This window comes from Pleurodeles waltl, chromosome 11 (assembly GCF_031143425.1).
Source record: "Pleurodeles waltl isolate 20211129_DDA chromosome 11, aPleWal1.hap1.20221129, whole genome shotgun sequence".
Lineage (NCBI taxonomy): Eukaryota > Metazoa > Chordata > Amphibia > Caudata > Salamandridae > Pleurodeles > Pleurodeles waltl.
In genome coordinates this window covers 105,361,616-105,386,502 of record NC_090450.1, presented here as the reverse complement: position 1 = coordinate 105,386,502, position 24,887 = coordinate 105,361,616, and positions in this window count along the sequence as shown.

Here is a 24,887-nt window from a genome sequence, read left to right as displayed (position 1 = left end):
GCACGGCGGTAGGTGGCATTTATGGCCAGGGTTGTAATGAGGGCCTATGCGTGCCATGTAATGTTCTTTTTACCATCATCAGTGTGGTCTTAAGTGGCTGCAAAGCCCATGACTCAGATGTGATGCTGAATGGTCCTCTGAATTGTGTACAGAACTATAATGTACATAATCAATTGTTTAGAAAATGCACAATCAAAGTCACATGTGTAGTTATGAATAGACAATGTGATGTTTGTGTTCCACTCTGGCCTATACCTTATCTTTATCAAACACAGATTTGCAGATTGGCTGTTTGGCTCATCCTCATTTGGCATTGTCAGACAGTGTCACAGGCAGATGGGAACCTCAGACTCACATGAGCACTGGACATGGATTAGACCACAAACTGTTTTACATGAGATTTGTGGTGTGTGAATTCTATGCCCAGACTGTCAGGACTGTGGTTTGGAAGTGTCCTTTTCAAACACTATAGACATGCTTGGCATTGGAGGTGGCTCTAATGGTAGCATGTGTGCATCTATTTGTGTATGACACATGTCAAGATATAGACGGTCATCATGAACATGGCGGTAAACACCGCTGACCGCCGTGGCGGCAGTGAACAGAAGACTGCCGTTGGCGGTGAATAGAAACCTGCCATATAATGAACCAAAATCCTGACCCCGTCAAAAATCACCAGTCCACCAGTCACCACCACCAGGACCCTGTCGGCGTAAATGCTGGACCTTCCACCCCACCACCGCTGAGCACATCCACATCCCGCCCTCCAAATAATGATGCACAAATCATCTTGGCGGTCAGTGGAAGTCGAACGACCATTGGCGGTGCCGACCGCCACGGGCACCAAGTGGACCCAACAGCAAGAAGTGCACACATTGGATAAGCTATAAACCCACACACCTGACACACATCCACAACACCATAAAACACTCACAGACATACCCCACAATCCTTTGCAATGAAATGAGGCCAATGAAGACAGAGTGCACCAGAAGCAGACACCGAACGCCACTATACACGAGACTCACACCGACCCACAGAAGAGCACCCTCACTGCGATTCAATCCCCGACACCATTCACCACACCCACCATGTCACCCCTCAAACATCCATGCTTCACAGAAAGGGAGCTAAGGACCATGATGGACGAGATCCTGAAGGTCGAGCCACAAATATTCAGGGCTCAGGTACAGCACACACCCATCGCCAGGAAGATGGAGCTATGGCAGACCATTGTCAACAGGGTCAATGCAGTGGGACACCATCCACGCACCAGGGATGACATCTGCAAGAGATGGAACGACTTGCGGGGGAAGGTCAGGGCCATGGCATCCAGGCACCACATTGCAGTTCAGAAGACTGGGTGAGGACCTCCACCAACACCACCGAATACACACACACTGGGAGGAAAAGGTACTAGCCGTCCTGCACCCTGAGGGACTCACTGGAATCACTGGAGGAATGGACTAAGTCGGGTAAGTCGTCTACATTTACCCCATATACACCACACCTGGAATGCATGCACCACCCCACCCCACCAACACCCACCAGGACCACTACCCCACCCAGCCCACAGCCACTGAATCCACCCCCCTACATAACCACAAACCCACTAACAGGCCCAGATCCCTCCCCCTGTGCACAGCCACCTACCCAGCAAGGATTCACAATGGCACTACACCACCCGCAATGCAACTCCACATCCTAAGCAAAATGCAGTGCAAACCTCACAAAGTCACCCTTCATGGCCCCAAAAAGGTACACCTGCACAAAACAGCCCAGCCCTGTGCACCCCATCCGATCATGCATTTGTAACAGACACGTCCATTTCCCCCAACAGGCACCACCACCCATGCCACCCTGACGCCAGTGCCCCCCAGGGAGACAGAGGCACCTCATTGGACACTGGGGAAGGATCCCTGGATGAGCATGCTGGCCCTTCACACAGTCCTGGACTGTCACCATGCAGCAGCCCCATCCAGGATGCCACTGACACCCCTACCACCCAGGTAAGAACATCAGCCCAGGGCAAGCGTCCCCACACCAGTGTATCCAGGCCACAGACTGGTGGAACACAGGTACAGAGGCCACAGTCACCCCCTCCCAACAGGCAGCAAGACGATGGCCCCAGTACAAGTGGCACCGCCAGACCTGTGCAGGGGACACAGTCAAATGGGGCTAGGCCTAGTGGGAGGGCCTCAGTGGCCCAGGGGGGAGGACACAGGATGGATGCTGCAGCCCAGGACATGATCTCTGAGGTCCTGGGGGCCTACCAGCATACCCATGACAGGTTGGCACAGATAGTATCCACCCTGGAGCACAGTCAGAGGATGCAGCAGGAACACCACCAAGAGGCCATGGAGCAGTGGAAACAGCACAACGCCACAATGTCCAGCATAGCAGGAGCACTGCTGCAGCTGGTACAAACCCAGTCTGAGACCCACACAGGATAGGAGGCCCCCACTACAGCACAGGAGACAGACCGGACAATGACACCATCAGCAGCAACATCCCAGGAACTACCCTCAGAGGAAACATAAGGGTCAACCATGTCATCCCCTCTAGGTCAACAGCAGGCACACAAACGGACCCTCAGGCCAAGATATGGGACTGGAACCCCTGCCAAAAACAAGGCTTCCTTCAAGAAGCAACAATCTACACACCAACCATCCCACACAATCAATCACCAAACAGTGCTAACAATCAATAAGATTGAATGTAAGCATTGATGGACCCATCAATACTACCAACAAGGCTGCCACCATGTTGGCATTGAGGACAACCACCCATGACCAACTACCATCACTGTAAATTGCACTATTCACTCCCTGCCACTAATAAAACACATATCACACCTGTAACACTGTCCCCTGTCATAATGTGTGAACAAAGTGAAGTATGGATGCAACTGGTTGATAACTACTATATTGGTAATGTGTTGCATGAAAGTACACCTGTGTGCGTAAATGTTGTCCCAAAACAAATTTACTAAATTGTATTTGGTACCATGCAGACCTGGACCCAGTTGCAAATAGTAGATTCAAACCCCCCCCATGACAAAGCACACTGACAGTATGTGTCACAAACACCAATGTCAGCCCTTAGTCCCACATAGTTACTGGAAGTATAGTTGTATCAGTTGGGTCCTGGAATTTACATCTTCCTCTTCCCCATCATCACCATCACTCTCCTCCTTTCAGTTGGTTCATTATTTGATAGTCCGGACCGCTCCTCTGTTGGCGGTTTTTACCGCCACCACTGCTGGCGCGGTTTGAACCGCCATGTTCATAATGAGGGCCATAGTGTCAAGACACTACCATTATTACGGTTTGTGTTGTATTTAACTTAACTTGTGCATAGCTATCAGTGTGTTTCCTCATTGCAGAGCAATGTGCATGTGTCTGAAGACTGACATAGGTGAGTGGTAAGCTTACAGATACCTGACCATAGTAAGTGGAAGGTTCCATGACTGGGGAAATTAGTACAGCCCTCTGTCTTCTTAATGATGTATGGTCATTTGGAAGGATAAAGTATGGGTATGTGATAAGGCTTTGACCCAATCTGTCAGCTTCCTGGGATGGTGGATGACTGACATGTCCCAAACTTCTGTATTCAGTGGATTGGCAGTGAATAACACCTAAGCTGAAACACGGAAGTGCAAAGCATGACTTCACAATGTGCTGTTTGCCATTCTTCAAATAAATATTTGAAGATGTACGTTACAGGTCACTTGTTTTACAATCCCAATGCAATATGTCTCCTGGTTGACCAGTACATGTCTGATGACCATAACAGAGATATAACATTGGAGAGGGATATTGTGGTACAATCGCTATCATACGTCAGGTGTTAATGGTTGATACATCACACTTACACAGGATCTGTGATTAAGTGGTATTTATTTGGGAGTGAACAACAACATGAATTAATTGAAGCTGTAGCTGTCTGATCTCTCCCATCATTGTCAGTACCCGGCCCATCATGCCTTAGGAATTTTGGTAGGCTCCCAAGACTTGGGAGATGGTCGCCTGGTCAGCTGAGTCTCTTGGAGCCCCCATCCTCTGGCCCACACCATCCCTCCCATGCATTCTACACCCACATACCTGTGCACCTGACACAGTGTGCCCACTTCCACTGGTGGCAGGACCATCATTGTCAAGGGTGATATTAGGAGACTCAGATACCTGTACTGGGGGAACACAATGCTAGAGACTGTCATTGGGCCGCAGGATTGGGATGAAAGGTTGCCTGTGATGTAGTTGCAACAAGGCTGGGAGAGAGCCATTGTTGGCAGGGTGAGGTTGACAGTTGTTGACTAATCATGTGTCCCTGATGGGCCAGCTTTGTCCTCAGTGTCCAGATCTCCAGGGCTGTTTTCCCCAATGGGGCCTTCATCCAGGGGAGTAGTGTCTGTCTCTGGTATCCTCTCTATATTGGTGATGGCAAGGTTACCTGTAGGAGAAGTGGAAAACACACGTTGTTGTGAGCGATGCAACAAGTGTTATATTATTTAGACAACTAAACATGGTATGTGAGTTGCATACACTGCCTTTACATAATTCCCTGACATGACAGTTGCACCTTAATCTGGGTTTGTGCAATGTGAGACACAGAGATTTTCGTATGCATACAGCATGCTCCATGCTCTTGGAGTATGTTGGTGTTTAAATGGTTGCAAATACCCTAATATCTTGTCTGAATGAAGACAAGACAATGTGCATGGCATCATAAGCCAACTAGAAACTGTACAATTCACAATGGTGTCAAATCTAGCCACAAAATTGTCTGTAGATTTTCCCTTGGGCCTCTGTCTGGTTGTACTGCAAGTGCATCCAGTTTGCCATTTAGGTGCCCACCCCAGGGGAGTATATGATGGTATTAGGGATGTTTTCTCAGCGTCCGGTTTGGTATGGGACACAGCTGTAGCTGTGATTAGCTTGTAATGGTACTGGTAATGGGCGATTGCCTAACTGTCATTGCCATGAAGTGTTAAATGGTGAACCCTTCAGGTTGATTAACTTTGTTAGTTTCACATGCAAGGTATTTCAAATTTGGTGCACGGTTCTGGTTTTGGTAATGTTGGAACAGTGGCATCTGGGAGTTGTTGTGTTGTCAGTTGCCAGAACTTCAAATGCCCTTCACTAACACTGTGGTCCAAGTTGAGTTTACTTGACATTAGGCCTGGTAGTGAGGGGTATTTGGAGATTTGGACATGGGGTGGTGGATGGTTTGGTCATTGGTGTGGGAAAAGGTAATGGGTGAGCATGCATGACAAAACTGTTTGGTGACATGAACTTTGTTGTGACATACCCGTCTCCACTCCCCCACCTATTCCTGGAAGGTCCTCAGGATACAGGCTATCCAAGACCTTCTCCACCCATGATATGAACTGTGGGGGGAGGAATGGGGGCCCACCACCAGTCCTGAGTACTGCTAGCTGGTTCCTGGATGCCATGGAACCGATCTTCCCCCTGATGTCCTCCCTTGTGAATGGGTAACTGCCTACTGCATTCACTGTGTCGACTATTCTTTGCCACTGTTATACCTGGAATCCTTGGGGTGGTCTCACCTGTCTTTTTTGCCTCTGCGTCCCATGTTTTGACTGTGTGCTGGACTTTATTTTTGCTGGTTTTGGTACTCTGGGCACTTTACCACTACTGACCAGTGCTAAAGTGCAAGTGCTCTCTGTGTAAATTATATGTGTAATTGGCTTTTCTATGATTGGCATATGGATTTACTAGTAGGTCTCTAGTAAAGGGCACTAGAGGTGCCCAGGGCCTGTAAATCAAATGCTACTAGTGGGCCTGCAGCACTGATTGTGCCACCCACAAGTAGCCCTGTAAACATGGCTCAGACCTGCCACTGCAGTGTCTGTGTGTGCAGTTTTTAAAATTCCAATTAGATCTGGCAAGTATACCCACTTGCCAGGAACAAACCTTCCCTTTTTATATATGTAAGGCACTACTAAGGTAGGCCCTAGGTAGCCCCTTGGGCAGGATGCAATGTATTTTAAAGGTAGGACATGTGCTGGTGTGTTTTTACATGTCCTAATAGTGAAATACTACCAAATTCATTTTTCACTGTTGCACGGCCTATCTCTCTCATAGATTAACATGGGGGCTGCCCTTAAATAACTTTTAAGTGCAGTTTGCCTTTGAGAGCAGATAGAGATGTGGAGTTTGGAGACTCTGAGCTCACAATTTAAAAATACATCTTATAGTAAAGTTGGTGTTTAGACTGTTAGTTTGAAAATGGCACTTTTAGAAAGTAGGCATATTCTTGCTTAAACCATTCTGTGGCTCTGCCTGCTTGTGTATTCCCTGTTTGTGAATCTCTACTAGACAGTGACACAAAGGGAGCTGGGATGTAGCCTGCATATCCTGATGGGTCATCTGGGCTAGAGTGGAGCTGACACTTATACCTGAATGGGCTGTGCCTGCCCTCACACGATGCAGTCTCCAACCCCTGGTGTGTGTCTGGGGCCAGGCCTGGGCAAGGCAGGATCTTATGAACAACAGAGACTTTCCTTTGAAGTTTGCCAACTTCAAAGGCAGAAATGGGCATAAGTAGTGAACTCAAAACCCCAGATTTTTAGATTATTTCTGGACTCAAGAGGAACCTCTGCCAAGGAGAAGAGCTGAAGAGCTGGAGGAGGAGTACTGTCCCTTTGCCTGTTAGTGTGCTGTGCTGGGATGGCCTGCAGTTTCCGCTTTTGCCTGAAAGAGGACAAAGACTGGACTTTGTGGGAGATTCATGCTTGTGAAGTGTCTCCAAGGGCTTGGACTGAGCTTGTCTCCTCTTTTTAAGTCTGGGGGCCATCAAAGACTTCCTCTGCCGGCACCTGGGCTCTCTGCTGAGATGCCTACCTTGCCAAATGGTGTCAACTCCAGTCCCTGGGCCCGTAAATGGTAAAGCTGGTGGAACCAAGGTGGAAATCCATGCACAGGACCCATGTGGGGAAATATTTGACAGATCATCTGCAATGCAGCTGTAAGTGCGATGCACCACCTGCATTGCAGCTGAGAAATCGACGCACCACCTGCATCGCGGTGGGAAATTGTAGGAGGCTGGCCTGGCTTATAGTGGGTACCTTGTGGTACTTACACCTTGTGCCAGGTCCAGTTATCCATTATTAGTAGATTAGAAGTGTTCTAGCAGCTTAGACTGATAGAGGTAGCTATAGTAGAGCAGTTTAGGCTGAACTAGGAGACATGCAAAGCTCCTACTATACCACTTATATCACGTAGCACTATATCATAAGAAAACACAATACTCAGAGTTACTAAAAATAAAGGTACTTTATTTTAGTGACAATATGCCAAAAGTATCTCAGAGGATATACTCCCTTAGGAGGTAAGTAAAATACACAAAATATACACATAGACCAAAATCAGGTAAGTAAACAGTTAGAAAAGTAGTGCAAACACTGTGGAACACAGTAGAATGCAATAGGAGACAATAGACCTAGGGGCAACACAAACCATATACTCCAAAAGTGGAATGCGAACCACAAATGGACCCCAGGCCTAGTGTAGTGGGTAGAGGGTCGCTGGGAGTATAAGAAAACACTAAGGGTGTCCAAGATACCCCACCCCAAGACCCTGAAAAGTAGGAGTAAAGTTACCCTACTACCTGAGAAAGACAGTAAAGTCGAGATAGGGGATTCTGCAAAGTCAACAACTGACTGCAAAGCACTGAAGATGGATTCCTGGACCTGAGGAACTGTAAAGGAAGGGGACCAAGTCCAAGAGTCACGCAAGTGTCCAGCGGGGCAGGAGCCCACTAAACCCCGGATGAAGGTGCAAAAGGGCTGCCTCTGGGTGGTAGAAGCCAAAGATCCTGCAACAACGGAAGGTGCCAGGAACTTCTCCTTTGGTCTGAAGATGTCCCACAGTGTGCTGGAGGATGCAGAGTTGTTTCCACGCAGAAAGTCCACAAACAAGCCTTGCTAGCTGCAAGAGACTTGGTTGAAGGTTGTGGGTTCTGCCAGGGCCCAGGAATGACCAGGAGGTCGCCCCTTGGAGGAGGAGACAGAGGGGGCATTCAGCAACACGGAGAGCCCAAGCAAAAGCAGGCAGCACCCACAGAAGTACCTGAACAGGCATTCAGAAGATCTGAGCATGACAATCAACTCAGCACAACAAAAGAGGGTCCCACGAAGTTGGAGTCCAACTCAGCGAGTTGGGCAATGGACGGAGTGCTGGGGACCTGGGCTAGGCTATGCACAAAGGATGTCTTGCAAAAGTGCACAGAAGCCCTGGCAGCTGCATTTCACGCAGTACACAAGATTACTGTCTGGCGTGGGGAGGCAAGGACTTACCTCCACCAAATTTGGACATAAGGGCCACTGGACTGTCAGGGATACTTGGATCTGGCTCCTGTGTTCCAGGGACCACGCTTGTGAAGATGAGAGGGGACCCAGAGGACTGGTGATGCAGAAGTTTGGTGCCTGCGTTAGCAGGGGAAAGATTCCATCGACCCACTGGAGATTTCTTCTTTGCTTCCAGTGCAGGATGAAGGCAGACAGCCCTCAGAGCATGCACCACCGAGAAAGCCGGCAGGATGAGGCGCTACAATGTTTCTGGTAGTCTTCTTGCTACTTTGTTGCGGTTTTGCAGGCGTCCTGGAGCAGTCAGCGGTCGATCCTTGGCAGACATCGAAGAGAGAAGTGCAGATGAACTCTGGTGAGTTCTTGCATTCATTATCTGATGAGATACCCACAGGAGAGACCCTAAATAGCCCTCAGAGGAGGATTGGCTACAGAGAAAGGTAAGCACCTATCAGGAGGGGTCTCTGACGTCATCTGCTGGCACTGGCCACTCAGAGCTGCCCATTGTGCCCTCACACCTCTGCATCCAAGATGGCAGAGGTCTGGGACACACTGGAGGAGCTCTGGGCACCTCCCCTTGGGAGGTGCTGGTCAGTGGAGTGGTCACTCCCCTTTCCTTTGTCCAGTTTCATGCCAGGGCAGGGCTGGGGGGATCCCTGAACCGGTGTAGAATGGCTTGTGCAAGGAGGGCACCATCTGTGCCCTCCAAAGCATTTCCAGAGGCCAGGAGAGGCTACTCCTCTCAGGCCCTTCACATCTATTTCCAAAGGGAGATGGTGTGACACCCTCTCTCAGAGGAAATCCTTTGTTCCGCCTTCCTGAGACGGGGCTGCCCAGGCCCCAGGGGGGCAGAAACCTGTCTGAGGGTTGGCAGCAGCGGTAGCTGCAGAGAAAACCCCAGAGAGTTAGTTTGGCAGTACCCGGGCTCTATGCTGGAGCCCCAGGGATGCATGTAATTGTCCCCCCAATACCAGAATGGTATTGGGGTGACAATTCCATGCTCCTAGACATGTTCAATGGCCATGTTCGGAATTACCATTGTGACGCTACATATAGGTATTGACCTATATGTAGTGCACGCGTGTCATGGTGTCCCCGCACTCAAAAAGTCCAGGGAAATTGCCCTGAACAATGTGGGGTCACCTTGGCTAGTGCCAGGGTGCCCTCACACTAAGTAACTTTGCACCTAACCTTCACTAAGTGAGGGTTAGACATATAGGTGACTTATAAGTTACTTAAGTGCAGTGTAAAATGGCTGTGAAATAACATGGACGTTATTTCACTCTGGCTGCAGTGGCAGTCCTGTGTAAAAATTGTCTGGGCTCCCTATTGGTGGCAAAAGAAATGCTGCAGCCCATAGGGATCTCCTGGAACCCCAATACCCTGGGTACCTTGGTACCATATACTAGGGAGTTATAAGGGTGTTCCAGTGTGTCAATCAGAATTAGTAACATTAGTCACTAGCCTGCAGTGAAAATTTTAAAAGCAGAGAGAGCATAAACACTGAGGTTCTGGTTAGCAGAGCCTCAGTGATACAGTTAGGCACCACACAGGGAACACATACAGGGCATACTTTATGAGCACTGGGGTCCTGGCTAGCAGGATCCCAGTGACACAGGCAAAAACAGACATACATACAAGTAAAAATGGGGGTAACATGCCAGGCAAGATGGTACTTTCCAACAGAAATCGTCAAGGGTTGAGCTGGCACTAATTTATTTGAGCCTGACTGGACCTAGTGGCGGTTAGTGGCCTATTTTTAAGTGTAGGTACTTACCTGCCTTTACCAATACTCCACTTCCCAACATTTGTGGTGCACGATAGTGGAATCCAGTACTTGTGATCAGGATCACACTTCAGTTTTAAGTAAAACAAATGAAAATCTTCTAAATTGTCTTTGTGCAAAAATTGTTTTTTGTGTAAGGAACCATGGAGCTAGCCTACCCACATTAACAGAAGTCCAGCTTAGGGGGTTGTATACTGCGAGGGGTTTCCTGATGTACCATCTGCAACGCGGCTGTAAAAGCAATGCACCACCTGAATCAAGGCTGAGAAATCAATTCACCACCTGCATCGCGGCTGGGAAATCAATGCATCACTTGCATTATGGCTGGGGAAGCAATGCAACACCCACTTGCAGCTGCTGAAAGCAATGCAAACCCCACGCAGTTCGGATTCAAACCATCATGCGGCCGGATTTCACATGCAAGAGCGATGGGCATCAAAATCGACATGAACCTGCCCGGACCCGAGGTGCCCTTCTGGAAATCGACGCATCGCTCTCTAGCAGGAGAGAAAAATGACACATCCCCTACCCGACAGGAGAAGAAAAGACACGCGGCCTAACTTGCAAGTAAGAAATTGACACATCGCTGATTTTTTTGATGCACGCTCGCTCGTGCAGCTTTATTTTTTCTGCAAACCAGGTACTTTGTGTAAAATCAACACATCCATTATTTTCGATGGAATAAGTCTCTTTTATTTTAAAAATTCATAACTTTACTTGTGTATGTTGGATTTTTGTTGTATTGGTCTTGTTTGATTTAGATAAAAATTGGCTATGTTTCTAAACTGGTAAGGTGTCAATTGTGGAGTGTTTTCACTGTATTACTGTGTGTTGTTACAAATACTTTACACATTGAGTTTGGGATAAGACTAACTGCTTGTGCCAAGCTACCTGGGGGTGAGCAGGGGTTATCCAAGTGTGTATCTCCTTTACCCTGACTAAAGTGAGGGTTCCTGCCTGGACAAAGTGCAAACTGACTACCAAACAGAGACCCCATTTCTAATAGCCACAACTCCATTTTCCTGGCTATTGATGTTTGCTGGTCCTGTGAATATCTATGGCTCTCCCCTGACAATTTCCTCCACCACGACCCTCAACTCATCATCAGTGAAACATGGGTGTGGTGTGGGGACATGGTAGTGGTGGTAAAGACGGTGAGGTTGTGAATGAACGGATGTAATTTGTTTGTGATGAGGTGTGGGTGCTCCGATGTGAGTGGGTGACGGTTGTTGTGTATTGTGTGGCTTTTGTAAATTGTGTGTTGTTTATGTTGTGCAAATTTGGGATTTGTGCTGAGTGTTATGTGTAGGGATGCCTATTGTCTGTTTAGCTAGTTATCTTAATTTTGGTTACTGTCTGGCAGTGAGTGGCATTCTGGTTGCAGAGGATTTTGGGTTGTGCAGGGTGTGTGTTTTTGTAGTGCAATGTGTAGGTGTGTGGGGTGTGTGAATGTGTGTCAGGTGTGGGGTATTCGCACTATTCAATGTGGTATAGTGTTCCGACTGATGTGAGTTCAGACCGCCGCGGTTCACACCACCATTGCCATTCCTTTCTAATTAGATTGGTTGATCACTGTCTGGCTGGCGGTGCTGGTGCTCTGACCTGGCAGTTCAGGAAATTGGCTGTTTCTTGGCGGCCTGTGCATCTCTTAATACAGCAGTCAGACGACCGCCAACATGGTGGTCTTTTGGCGGCCACAACAGCAGCGGTCTTACCATCAGACTGCCAAAGTCGTAATGAGGCTCTAAGTCTGAAGGTAAAACTTTGACAGAGGCCGTCTGCTCACGGTAGCCGAGCAGGGCTCCATCGCAGTCGGCCTCAAGTTTTGAGTTTGCCTTGGTCGAGTGCGACTAGATATCCAGATTGGTGCTTTTAGTTTCTAAACACGAAAAAACATTCAGGCCCTCATTATGACATTGGCAGTCTTTACCCAAGACCACCGTGATGACGCCCACCAACAGACCACCACGGAGGAGGAAATCCGCCTGCCTGAATATGACACACAAACACAAAACCGACAGAAACCAGCCACAACAACAATCCCACCAGACCCAAAGGAGGCAAAATATTGTTGGACCCACCACCATCCCACTATGCCAGCAACATACTGCCCTCCAATTATGGACAATGAATCACCACAATAGGCTCTCAACGGTGGTCACCCATTGGCAGTGCAGATCGCTGCTGTAGAACTTTGACAGAGGCCGTCTGCTCACGGTAGCCGAGCAGGGCTCCATCGCAGTCGGCCTCAAGTTTTGAGTTTGCCTTGGTCGAGTGCGACTAGATATCCAGATTGGTGCTTTTAGTTTCTAAACACGAAAAAACATTCAGGCCCTCATTATGACATTGGCAGTCTTTACCCAAGACCACCGTGATGACGCCCACCAACAGACCACCACGGAGGAGGAAATCCGCCTGCCTGAATATGACACACAAACACAAAACCGACAGAAACCAGCCACAACAACAATCCCACCAGACCCAAAGGAGGCAAAATATTGTTGGACCCACCACCATCCCACTATGCCAGCAACATACTGCCCTCCAATTATGGACAATGAATCACCACAATAGGCTCTCAACGGTGGTCACCCATTGGCAGTGCAGATCGCTGCTGTAGAACTGGGCACCCAACACCAACAGAAGCCAACATTAGTGAGATTACAAAACACACACTTGAGACACACACACACATGTACACACCCACCAAAAGCACTATAAAACACCCCTCACACAACCCACAATCCTTTGCAAACACAAAAAACTAACTACACCTTGCCAGCAAAACATAATACAAGAACTGCAAACACAAACCACAGCCACCTATTCACCGTTTATACATCAAACCCCACATACCATACCCCAACACCCATCACAGTCTGAACAACAAACACACTACATCCTCCACAAAATAGGCATGTCCCCACAGAAGAATCCCAGTTCCACAGATGAGGAGTTGCGGGTGATGGTGGAGGAAATGGTCAGGGTAGAGCCACAGCTGTTCAGTGCACAGATCCAGCAGATGTCCATTGCCAGGAAGATGGAACTATGGCGGAGGATCTCCAGGAGAACATATCCACGCACAAGGGATGACATTCACAAGAGGTGAAATGACCTTGAGGGGAAGGTGTTTTCCATGGCATCCAGGAACCAAGTTGCCATGATGAGGACTGGCGGTGGACCCCCACCTGCTCTCCCACAGTTGACAGCATGGGAAGAGCAAGTCTTGGCAATCCTGCATCCTGACGGCCTCACTGGAGTCACTGGCGGTCTCGACACTGGTACACTACCCTACCACCACCAATAGCTACATGGCATGTCACCCCCTCATCCTGACTCCCTTCACCCCACTCCATCTCATACAGTGCACCACCCCCATAAACACCCTCAATTGTGAACCCCTGCATGCCCTACCCACTGCAAGCACATCCCTCCCAGCTGTGCATGCACACACAACAGGAATGCATGGGCAGCATGTAGCACTACCAATCCCACAATCCATCCCCATACACTACCAAAGGTGGGAGGACAACACCCAACCCAGAGGGAAAGCCAGAAATGCTCAAAATGTAACAGACAATGATTGTAACAAATCTCTTACATGTCCACAGGTGTCCCAGCCAATGTCAGTGTTGAGCATGTTCTAAGGCAACCCAGTCCTCCACCAGAAGATGTTGACAGCAACTTTGAATGTCCTAATCTGGATGATCTCCCTGGCCCATCTGGGACCACTGGTCAGTCGGCTTCCACATCCCACACCCAGTCCACCACAGCCCACCCATCCGACTCGAACACCACAGCAGCCACCCAACATCCACAAACCTCTGTCCCCAGGACACGTTGATCAATAGTGTGCCCACCTGTACAGGGATCATAGTCGACACCACACAGTCAAGACGATGAAGATCCTGGTGTAAGTGGGAGTGGGCACACCGTTCAGGGGACAGAGGCACAGGGGGTCAGGGCCAGTGGGAGATTAGCTGTGCACCAGGGGACACATGTCCTGGGGGCCTACCAGCAATCCCAGGACTGGATGGCGCAGGTGATTACCATCATGCAGGAGAACCAACGTCTGCAGGGGGTACACCACCAGGAGGTCATGCAACAGTTGCAGGGCCTAAATGCCAACATGGCCTCCATTGCAGGGGTGCTGGGTCACATGGCCAACACGATGTGTGAGAGCACAGCACACCAGCGGGCACCTTCCACTAGCCTGTCTACTCACCAGCCAACAACATCTGCTGCAGCTAGTCGACAGGAGGACCTGCCACATCACTTACAGGCCACCAGCACCCCTCCCCCTGCAGAAGGTGAACCACCCCGCAAACGTTCCCTATTACCCAGACAGCCACCAGAGACTGTAGCTAAGACCAAAACCACTGCCAGGAAATGAGCCCCTCCAGAATGTCTCACTTGTGTGCCACTAAGTCACCTTGTTCACTTTGAAATGCCATTGCTCCTTTTCATATGGCCCCATGTATAATGGACCTGTGCTACAAACCAACTGGGCCACTACACAGAAGTTTTTGTCCACCTTCACCCCAGTCTATTGCACTAACCCATCCCTTTTGTCACTTCAATAAACACCCTTGAACACAACTGAAGTATTTGTGCTTTGTCATACAACAATATTCAATGTCTTGAAATGCATTATCCTGTGCAAATGTCCTGTAATGTGTGAATCCATCCAACAATGTGTGTTAGCAGTCTGTATTCATCACATCAGTACACAGTTGTGACTACACCAACAGCTGCAAAAAGGGACAGCATAAGTGACAGTCAATTGAAAAGTAAAGGTAGTGCTTGGCACAACACAGCAGGCACACAACACTTAACTGCAATGTAGATATGAACAGAAGTGCAGTCTTACCTGCGTGTCAGTGGATCTACTGCTGTATTATATGTGTCATGTTGTCCACATTCTCCTCCTCCTCATCATTATCACTGTTTACAGTGTTCTCTGCTGCTGGTGCGTTCAATAACCTTCCTGGTACGCCCACGTGCTTCACTGTACCAACTTTCTGCCCCGTCCTCTGATTCCTCACTGGTATCAATAGCCAGGATAGGTTTGGGTAGCCAGAGTCACCTGGAAGTAGTGAGGGACACACATTACTCATGTGCAATGGCACAGATTGCAACTTCAGTTGGCATACAGTGACATACATTGGGTGAAGAGTCAAGCTCACCTATGAGCCACACTCTCTGCCTCTGTAGTCTTGCCATCACCTGAGGGACGCTGCTATTCGTCAACACAAAGGCCCAATGTACATATCTAGGAAACTTCTCAGTGACATGGGAGATGTATTGATCAGCAAGGAAAACCATCTGGACATTTAGGCCCAAATTAATACTTTTTTTGCGCCGCATGTGCACCACTTTTTAACGCAAAAGCGGCGCAAACTTACATAATACAACTGTATTTTGTAAGTTTGCGCCGCTTTTGCATAACAAAATGATGCAAATGTGATGCTAAAGAAGTATAAATATGGGCCTTAGAGAGTGGTAACTCTTCCAATTCCTATAGAGCTGCTCATTTGCCTTGGGAGGGACCAAGGCAATATGGGTCCCGTCAATGGTCCCAATGCACATGTGGTATGTGTCCCATGGTGTAGAATCCAGCCTTCACAGTGGCCACATCTTCACTCTTGGGGAACGAGATGTAGCTGCTCATGTGTTTCAGCAAGCCAGCCAACACTCTTCCAAGCACAATTGAAAAAATTGTCTGTGACATTCCTGCAGCCAAGCCCACAGTCACTTGGAAGGAACCACTTGCCAGGAAGTGGAGCATTGACAGTACCTGTACTGCAGGGGTTATAGCAGAAGTGCTACGGATAGCAGGAATCAGATCTGGCTCCAATTGGTGACACAGCTCAGTAATTGTGGCCCTGTCCAGATGGTAGGTGATTATGATGTGCCGTTCCTCCAATGTAGCCAAGTCCACTAGGAGTCTGTATAACGGTGCTTGCCTCCTCCTCCGCAGTGGTAGGTATCTAAGTAAACCAAACATGGGATGCATGTGACTACAGGAAGTATAGACTTACAATCTCACAGTACACAGAGGATGTATGTATGTAGCAGACTGGAATTTCCTTGCCATGTACCATCAGCACCTATGAAGCACATTAAATTGTCCGCCATGAGCACCAACACTAGGAATTGACAACCACCTGTCCTGTATTCAGGGACAGGTGGAAGTGACCTCACTCCGCCATGTTTGGCGTCATGGCAGAAGGTGGTCTGCACCACCGTGCAACTCCTCATTGGTTATCATGGCGCTCTACGGAGCACAGGAACCAATGATGATCAACTCCAGCGGTGACGGTGTTCACAACTGCAGATGTGACCACCATTTTCTCTGTTCCACTTCACTCGATTCTAGACTCTCTACAGATCAACACCTCCACTGCATGTGCGGCTGTGACTTGTGTCTGCAACCTGGGATAGCCCGTGCTACAGTGGAAAGGGTCCCAGCTTTCACATTTGACAAGTTGGATAAGCTTGTGGATGGGGTCCTTGTGTGGGTAGTTGCATAGGCCTCCAGACCAACTGGTGAGTACCTTATGGGTACGTTGGATGTGATTTGGCTATATGAAGATGTATGTGTGCTGGCAGTTGTAGGAGGCTGGCCTGGTTTGTAGTGGGTACCTAAGGTACACCTTATACCAGGTCCAGCTATCTGTTATCAGTGAAATGTAGTTAGTGTCTAGAGGCCAGACTGTCTAGAGGTAGCTGTAGGCAGAGCAGCCAAGGCTAAATTAAGAGACATTCAAAGCTCTGGCAATACCACTATAGTCACACACTACTTACACACAAGAAAGACAATACTCAGTGTTACAAAAATAAAGGTACTTTATTTTAGTGACACAAGGCCAAATATATCTTAGAGGGTATACTCTAAGTATTATACACAAAATATACACTAGTAGCCAAAATCAAGTAAGTAAACAGTCATAAAATAGTACAAATAGTGAAAATCACCGTAGGTTACAATGGGCCTAGGGGGAACACAAGCCCTATAATAAAGTAGTGTAATGCGAATGTCGTTTTCCCACCTAGGCAAGAGTAGTATGCAGCAGGGCGCTGGGAGTGTAAAAAAACACCAAAGGTAATTAAAGTACCCCACCCCAGAGCCCAGGAAAGCAGGAGTAAAGTGCATCAAGTTTTGTCAGAACACACTATAAGTCGTGATAAAGAATTCTGCAAAAACCAAGCAAGACTGCAAGACACCAACAATGGATCCCTAACATGAAGGCCTGCGGAGAGAGGAGACTAAGTCCATGAACAGCTGGAATCCAGGAAGAACAAGAGCCACTGCTAACGCAGATGAAGGTGCAAAAGTGAAACCTCAGTTGGAAGAAAAAGTCAGAGATGCACCAAAGAAGACATCTGTGGGTTTCTGCTTGGTGCAAGAGATGTCCCACGTTGAGTAGGTGATTGCAGGCTGGTATCCGTCATTGGATTCTGCTACCAAGCCTTGTCTCACGCAAGACACACGTTTGGCAGAAAAAGGTGCTGCCCAGGCACAAGAGGGTCCTGGAGGACTCACTCGGACTGAGGAGACATAGGGGGGCTCTCAGCACTTCAGAGAGCCCTCAGAAGACTGGGCAGCACCCACAGGAGTCCCAGGACATTGGGACGAAGGTGTTGCAAATCGCAGTCATCGCAGCACTACACAAAGGGATTCCAGGCCGCTGGTGAACAACTCAGGGAGTTGAGCATCGCAGGATAGAGTGCTGGGGACCTGGGCTATGCTGTGCACGAAGGATTCTTTAGAGAGGTGCACAGAATACCTAGGAGCTGCAAAACATATGGTTCATAGGGGTATTGTCTAGCACGAGGAGGCAAGCTCTTATCTCCACTAAATTTGGACAGTTGGACCTTTGGACAGTCATGGTCACTTTGGTCCACCACCTGTGTTCCAGGATCTACGCTACGCTAGTTGTCAAGACAGGGGACCAAGAGTACTGGTCGTCGCTGCGGAGATGTCTCTGCTGAAGCAGGGAAGTGACTTTGTCACTCCACGGGCGATTGCTTCAGTTCTTCTGGTGCAGGATAAAGACAGGCAGTCCTCAAAGCATGCACGACTTTGAAACTGTTGCAGTTGCTGACAGGAGCTGGAGTTACAGGGTTGCAGTAGTTGTCTCAGATACTTTGTTGCAAGTTGTAGAGTTCTGCATTTGATCCAATGGTAGAAGGTGAAGCAAAGGATGCAGAGGAGTCCTGCTGGAGTCTTGCAATCTGAATCTGAGGAAACGCCCAGAGGAGAGACCCTAAATAGCCATGAGAGGGGGATTGGTCATCTAACCAGGTAAGCACCTATCAGGAGGGGTCTCTTACGTCACCTGCTGGCACTTACAACTCAGATGCTCCCAGAGTTTCCTAATCACCCTGAAAACAAGATGGCAGAACCCAGGGACACTCTGGAGAAGCACTGGGCACCACCCCTGGGTGGTGGTGGACAGGGGAGTGGTCACTTCCCTTTGTCCAGTTTCGCGCCAGAGCAGGGACTGGAGGTCCCTGAACCATTGTAGACTGGATTACGCAATGAGGGCACCATCTGTGCTCTCCAAAGCATTTCCAGAGGCTCTGGGAGGATACTCCTCCTATGCCTGTAACACCTATATCCAAAGGGAGAGGGTGTAACACCCCTCTCCTAAAGGAAATGCATTGTTCTGCCTTCCTGGGATTGAGCTGCTTAAGCCCCAGGAGGGCAAAAGCCTGTCTGTGAAGTGGCAGCAGCTGTGTCTGCAGTGAAAACCTCACAAGACTGATATGGACGTACTGGGGGTCCATGGTGGAGCCCCCAGGGTGCATGGAATTGGACCACCAATACTAGAATCCATATTGGGGTGCAATTCCCAGCTCTTAGACATCTTACATGACCAAATTCGGAGTTACCTTTGTGAAGCTACATACATGTTTTGACCTTTATGTAGTGCACACCTATAATGGCGTCCCCGCAATCACGAAATTTGGGAAAATGGGCCTGAATGACATGGGGGCACCTCTGCTAGTGCAGGGGTGCCCTCACACACAGGTACTATGCACCTAACCTTCAGGGTCTGAAGGTTAGACATACAGGTGACTTATAAGTGACCTGGTGCAGGAAAATGGCCGAGAAATAGTACTTACACTATTTCACTCAGGCTGCAATGTCAGTCCTGAAGGAGTGGTTGTATGAGCTCCTTATGGGTGGCAAAAGAAATGCTGCAGCCCATAAGGATCTCCTGGAAACCCAATGCCCTGCCATGCAGACACTGAAAATCGCGACGGGTACAACTGCACCCGTCGCACCCCTTCCACTCCGCCGGCTCCATTCGGAGCCGGCATCCTCGTGGAAGGGTGTTTCCCGCTGGGCTGGCGGGCGGCCTTCTGGCGGTCGCCCGCCAGCCCAGCGGGAAACCCAGAATAACCGCGGCGGTCTTCTGACCGCGCAGCGGTATTCTGGCGGCTCCCGCCGGCCCTGCGGTTACCGCGGCCGGCGGGAGTCAGAATGACCCCCTGTGTGTGTTATTCATATTTGTTGCCTGCCATGGTTTTTGGGTGCAAGGTTCTTGTCAGTGGATGCCCCAATATGCCGGTTTAGCTAATCTTGTGGAGTCCTGTTTAACAATGTAGGGTGGGATGTATATTTTGTGTTGTAAATAGCTGCCATACCATGGCAGAAATGGCTTTGTGAGTCCCAGTAGCTGTGCAGATGGTACTGTTTGGGTTCATGTCTGCTGTTGTTACCAGGTAATGGTTTATCAATGTGGTTCATACTCCGCAGTGTTAGTCCCAGAGAGTGATTGTGATGTGTATGGCATATGTGCTGTTGTTACTGTGATTCACCCTTGTAGGAGGCTGGCCTGGCTTATAGTGGGTACCTTGTGGTACTTACACCCTGTGCAGGTCCAGTTATCCATTATTAGTAGATTAGAGGTGTTCTAGCTGATTAGGCTGATAGAGGTAGCTATAGCAGAGCAGCTTAGGCTGAACTAGGAGACATGCAAAGCTCCTACTTTATCACTTAGCACCATATCATAAGAAAACACAATACTCAGAGTTACTAAAAATAAAGGTACTTTATTTTCGTGACAATATGCCAAAATTATCTCAGAGGATATACTCCCTTAGGAGGTAAGTAATATACACAAAATATACACACACAACCAAAATCAGGTAAGTAAACAGTTAGAAAAGTAGTGCAAACAATGTAGAACACAATAGAATGCAATAGGAGACAATAGGCCTAGGGGCAACACAAACCATATACTCCAAAAGTGGAATGCGAATCACGAATGGACCCCAGGCCTAGTGTAGTGTGTAGAGGGTCACTGGGAGTGTAAGAAAACACTAAGGGTGTCCAAGATACCCCACCCCATGACCCTAAAAAGTAGGAGTAAACTTACCCTACTACCCAGAAAGGCAGTAATGTCGAGATAGGGGATTCTGCGAGGACAACAACGGACTGCAAAGCACTGAAGACAGATTCCTGGACCTGAGGACGTGCAAAGGAAGGGGACCAAGTCCAAGAGTCACACAAGTGTCCGGGGGGGCAGGAGCCTGCTAAACCCTGGATAAAGGTGCAAAAGGGCTGCCTCTGGGTGGAAGAAGCCAAAGATTCTGCAACAACGGAAGGTGCCAGGAACTTCTCCTTAGGTCAGAAGATGTCCCACGGTGTGCTGGAGGATGCAGAGTTGTTTCCACACAGAAAGACCACAAACAAGCCTTGCTATCTGCAAGAGTCGTGGCTGAAGATTTTGGGTGCTGCCAGGGCCCAGGAAGGACCAGGAGGTCGCCCCATGGAGGAGGAGACAGAGGGGGCGCTCAGCAACACGGAGAGCCCATGCAAAAGCAGGCAGCACCCACAGAAGCACCTGAACAGGCATTCAGAAGATCTGAGCATGATTGTCAACTCAGCACAACAAACGGGAATACCAAGAAGTCGGAATCCAACTCAGCGAGTTGGGCAATGCAGGACGGAGTGCTGGGGAACTGTGCTAGGCTGTGCTTGAAGGAAGTCTTGCAAAAGTGCACAGAAGCCCTAGCAGCTGCGGTTCACACAGTACACAGGATTACTGTCTGGCGTGGGGAGGCAAGGACTTACATCCACCAAATTTGGACAGAAGGGCCACTGGATTGTCAGGGACACTTGGATCCAGCTCCTGTGTTCCAGGGACCGTGCTCTTCAAGATGAGAGGGGACCCAGAGGACCGGTGATGCTGACGTTTGGTGCCTGCATTGGCATGGGGAAGATTCCGTCGACCCACGGGAGATTTCTTCTTGGCTTCCAGGGCAGGGTGAAGGCAGACAGCCCTCAGAGCATGCACCACCAGGAAACAGTTGAGAAAGCCGGCAGGATGAGGCACTACAATGTTGCTGGTAGTCTTCTTGCTACTTTGTTGCGGTTTTGCAAGTGTCCTAGCAGTCAGCGGTCGATCCTTGGCAGAAGTTGAAGAAGGTAGTGCAGAGGAACTCTGGTGAGCTCTTGCATTCGTTATCTGGTGAGATACAGGAGAGACCCTAAATAGCACTCAGAGGAGGATTGGCTACAGAGAAAGGTAAGCACCTATCAGGAGGGGTCTCTGACGTCACCTGCTGGCACTGGCGACTCAGAGCTGTCCATTGTGCCCTCACACCTCTGCATCCAAGATGGCAGAGGTCTGGGACACACTGGAGGAGCTCTGGGCACCTCCCCTGGGAAGTGCTGGTCAGGGGAGTGGTCTCTCCCTTTTCCTTTGTCCAGTTTCACACCAGGGCAGGGGTGCGGGGATCCCTGAACTGGTGTATACTGGCTTATGCAAGGAGGGCACCATCTGTGCCCTTCAAATCATTTCCAGAGGTCAGGAGAGGCTACTCCTCTCAGGCTCTTCACACCTATTTCCAAAGGGAGAGGGTGTGACACCCTCTCTCAGAGGAAATCATTTATTCTGCCTTCCTGGGACGGGGCTGCCCAGGCCTCAGGAGTTCAGAAACCTGTCTGAGGGTTGGCAGCAGTGGTAGCTGCAGAGAAAACACCGGAAAGATAGTTTGGCAGTACCCGGGCTCTATGCTGGAGACCCGGGGATGCATGGATTTCTCCCCCCAATACCAGAATGGGTGACAATTCCATGATCCTAGACATGTTAAATGGCCATGTTCGGAGTTACCATGGTGACGCTACATATAGGTATTGACCTATATGTAGTGCACGCGTGCAATGGTGTCCCTGCACTCACAAAGTCCGGCGAAATTGCCCTGAACAATGTGGGATCACCTTGGCTAGTGCCAGGGTGCCCTCACACTAAGTAACTTTGCACCTAACCTTCACTAAGTGAAGGTTAGACATATATGTGACTTATAAGTTACTTCAGTGCAGTGTAAAATGGCTGTGAAATAACATGGACGTTATTTCACTCAGGCTGCAGTGGCAGACCTGTGTAAGAATTGTCTGAGCTCCCTATGGGTGGCAAAAGAAATGCTGCAGCCCATAGGGATCTCCTGGAACCCCAATACTCTGGGTACCTAGGTACCATATACCAGGGAATTATAAGGGTGTTCCAGTGTGCCAATCAGAATTGGTAAAATTAGTCACTAGCCTGCAGTGACAATTTTAAAAGCGGAGAGAGCATAAACACTGAGGTTCTGGTTAGCAAAGCCTTAGTGATACAGTTAGGTACCACACAGGGAACACATACAGGGTACACTTTATGAGCACTGGGGTCCTGGCTAGCAGGATCCCAGTGACACATAGGCAAAAACAACCATACATACAGTAAAAATGGGGGTAACATGCCAGGCAAGATGGTACTTTCCTACACAACCGCCCCCCAAACGAGGGACAATAAGGCTAACCATGCCCAGTTGAGTCTTCATTGTCAAAGTGGAAATATCTGGAGAGTCCATCTGCATTGGAGTGGGTACTCCCAGGTCTATATTCCACTGTATAGTCCATTCCCTGTAAGGATATGGACCACTTCAACAATTTAGGGTTTTCACCTTTCATTTGTTTTAGCCAAAGTAGAGGTTTGTGGTCTGTCTGAACAATAAAGTGAGTACCAAACAGATATGGTCTCAACTTTTTCAGTGCCCAGATCAAAGCAAACGCCTCCCTCTCTATGGCAGACCAACGCCATTCTCTAGGGGTCAACCTCCTGCTGATAAAAGCAACAGGTTGATCCTGGCCCTCAGTATTAAGTTGTGATAGCACAGCCCCAACCCCCAATTCAGAAGCATCAGTCTGGACTATGAACTTTTTGGAGTAGCAAGGGCTTTTTAGGACAGGTGCAGAGCACATGGCCTGTTTGAGCTCATCAAAAGCTTTTTGACAGCTAGCTGTCCACAATACCTTTTTAGGCATCTTTTTACTCGTGAGGTCAGTAAGAGGAGCTGCAATGGAGCCATAATTCTTAATAAACCTCTTATAGTACCCTGTGAGGCCTAAAAAGGCTCTCACCTGGGTTTGAGTTGTAAGGTGAGCCCATTCCATAATGGTCTGGATCTTTCCCTGCAGTGGTGCAATCTGTTCCCCACCTACCAGGTGGCCCAGATGAACCACTTTCCCCTGCCCTAGCTGGCACTTTGAGGCCTTGAAAGTGAGGCCTGCCTTTTGCAGGGCCTCCAAAACTTTCCACAGGTGGATCAAGTTATCCTCCCAAGTGGAGCTAAAGACAGCTACATCATCCAGATATGCTGCACTAAAAGCTTCCAACCTTTGCAGGACTGTGTTCACCAACCTTTGAAAAGTGGCAGGTAAATTCTTCAGACCAAAGGGCATCACAGTGAATTGATAGTGCCCTTCAATGGTTAAGAATGCAGTTTTGGGTTTTGCATATTCTGATAACTTAATCTGCCAATACCCTGCAGTTAAGTTAAAAGTGCTCAGATACTTGGCAGAAGCCAGTGTATCAATCAACTCATCTGCCCTGGGTACAGGGTGAGCATCTGTCTTGGTTACTTGGTTGAGCCCTCTATAGTCAACACAAAACCTCATCTCTCTTTTTCCATCCTTACTGTGAAGTTTTGAAACCAGTACCACTGGGCTAGCCCCTGGGCCTTCTGAAGGCTCAATCACTCCTAAGTCTAACATTTTCTGAACCTCTTGTTTAATGCAGTCTCTGACATGGTCAGGCTGCCTATAAATCTTACTTTTGACAGGCAAACTGTCTCCAGTATTGATTGTATGCTCACACCAAGTAGTGGTACCTGGTATCAGTGAGAAGAGTTCAGAAAACTGACTAAAAAGATTTACACAGTTATCTTTCTGAACAGCAGTAAGACAATCTTCAAGTACTACTCCCTCCACTAAGCCATCAGCTTCTGTGGTGGAGAAGAGATCAGGGAGAGGGTCACTCTCTTCTTCCTGTCCCTCATCAGTTGCCATGAGCAGGGTGATATCAGCCCTGTAATAGTAGGGTTTTAGGTGGTTGACATGGAGTACCCTAAGGGGACTCCTGGCAGTGCCCAGGTCTACCAAGTAGGTAACCTCACCCTTTTTCTCAACAATTAGATGGGGTCCACTCCATTTGTCCTGGAGTGCTCTTGGGGCCACAGGCTCCAATACCCACACCTTCTGTCCTGGGTGGTACTGGGTCAGGTCAGCCTTCTGGTCATGCCATTGCTTTTGCAGCTCTTGGCTGGCCTGAAGGTTTTTACTGGCCTTTTTCATGTACTCAGCCATTCTTGATCTTAGGACAAGTACATAATCCACAATGTCCTGTTTAGGAGCTTTTAAAGGTTGTTCCCAACCCTCCTTAACAAGAGCAAGGGGACCTCTCACAGGGTGCCTAAAGAGGAGTTCAAAGGGGCTAA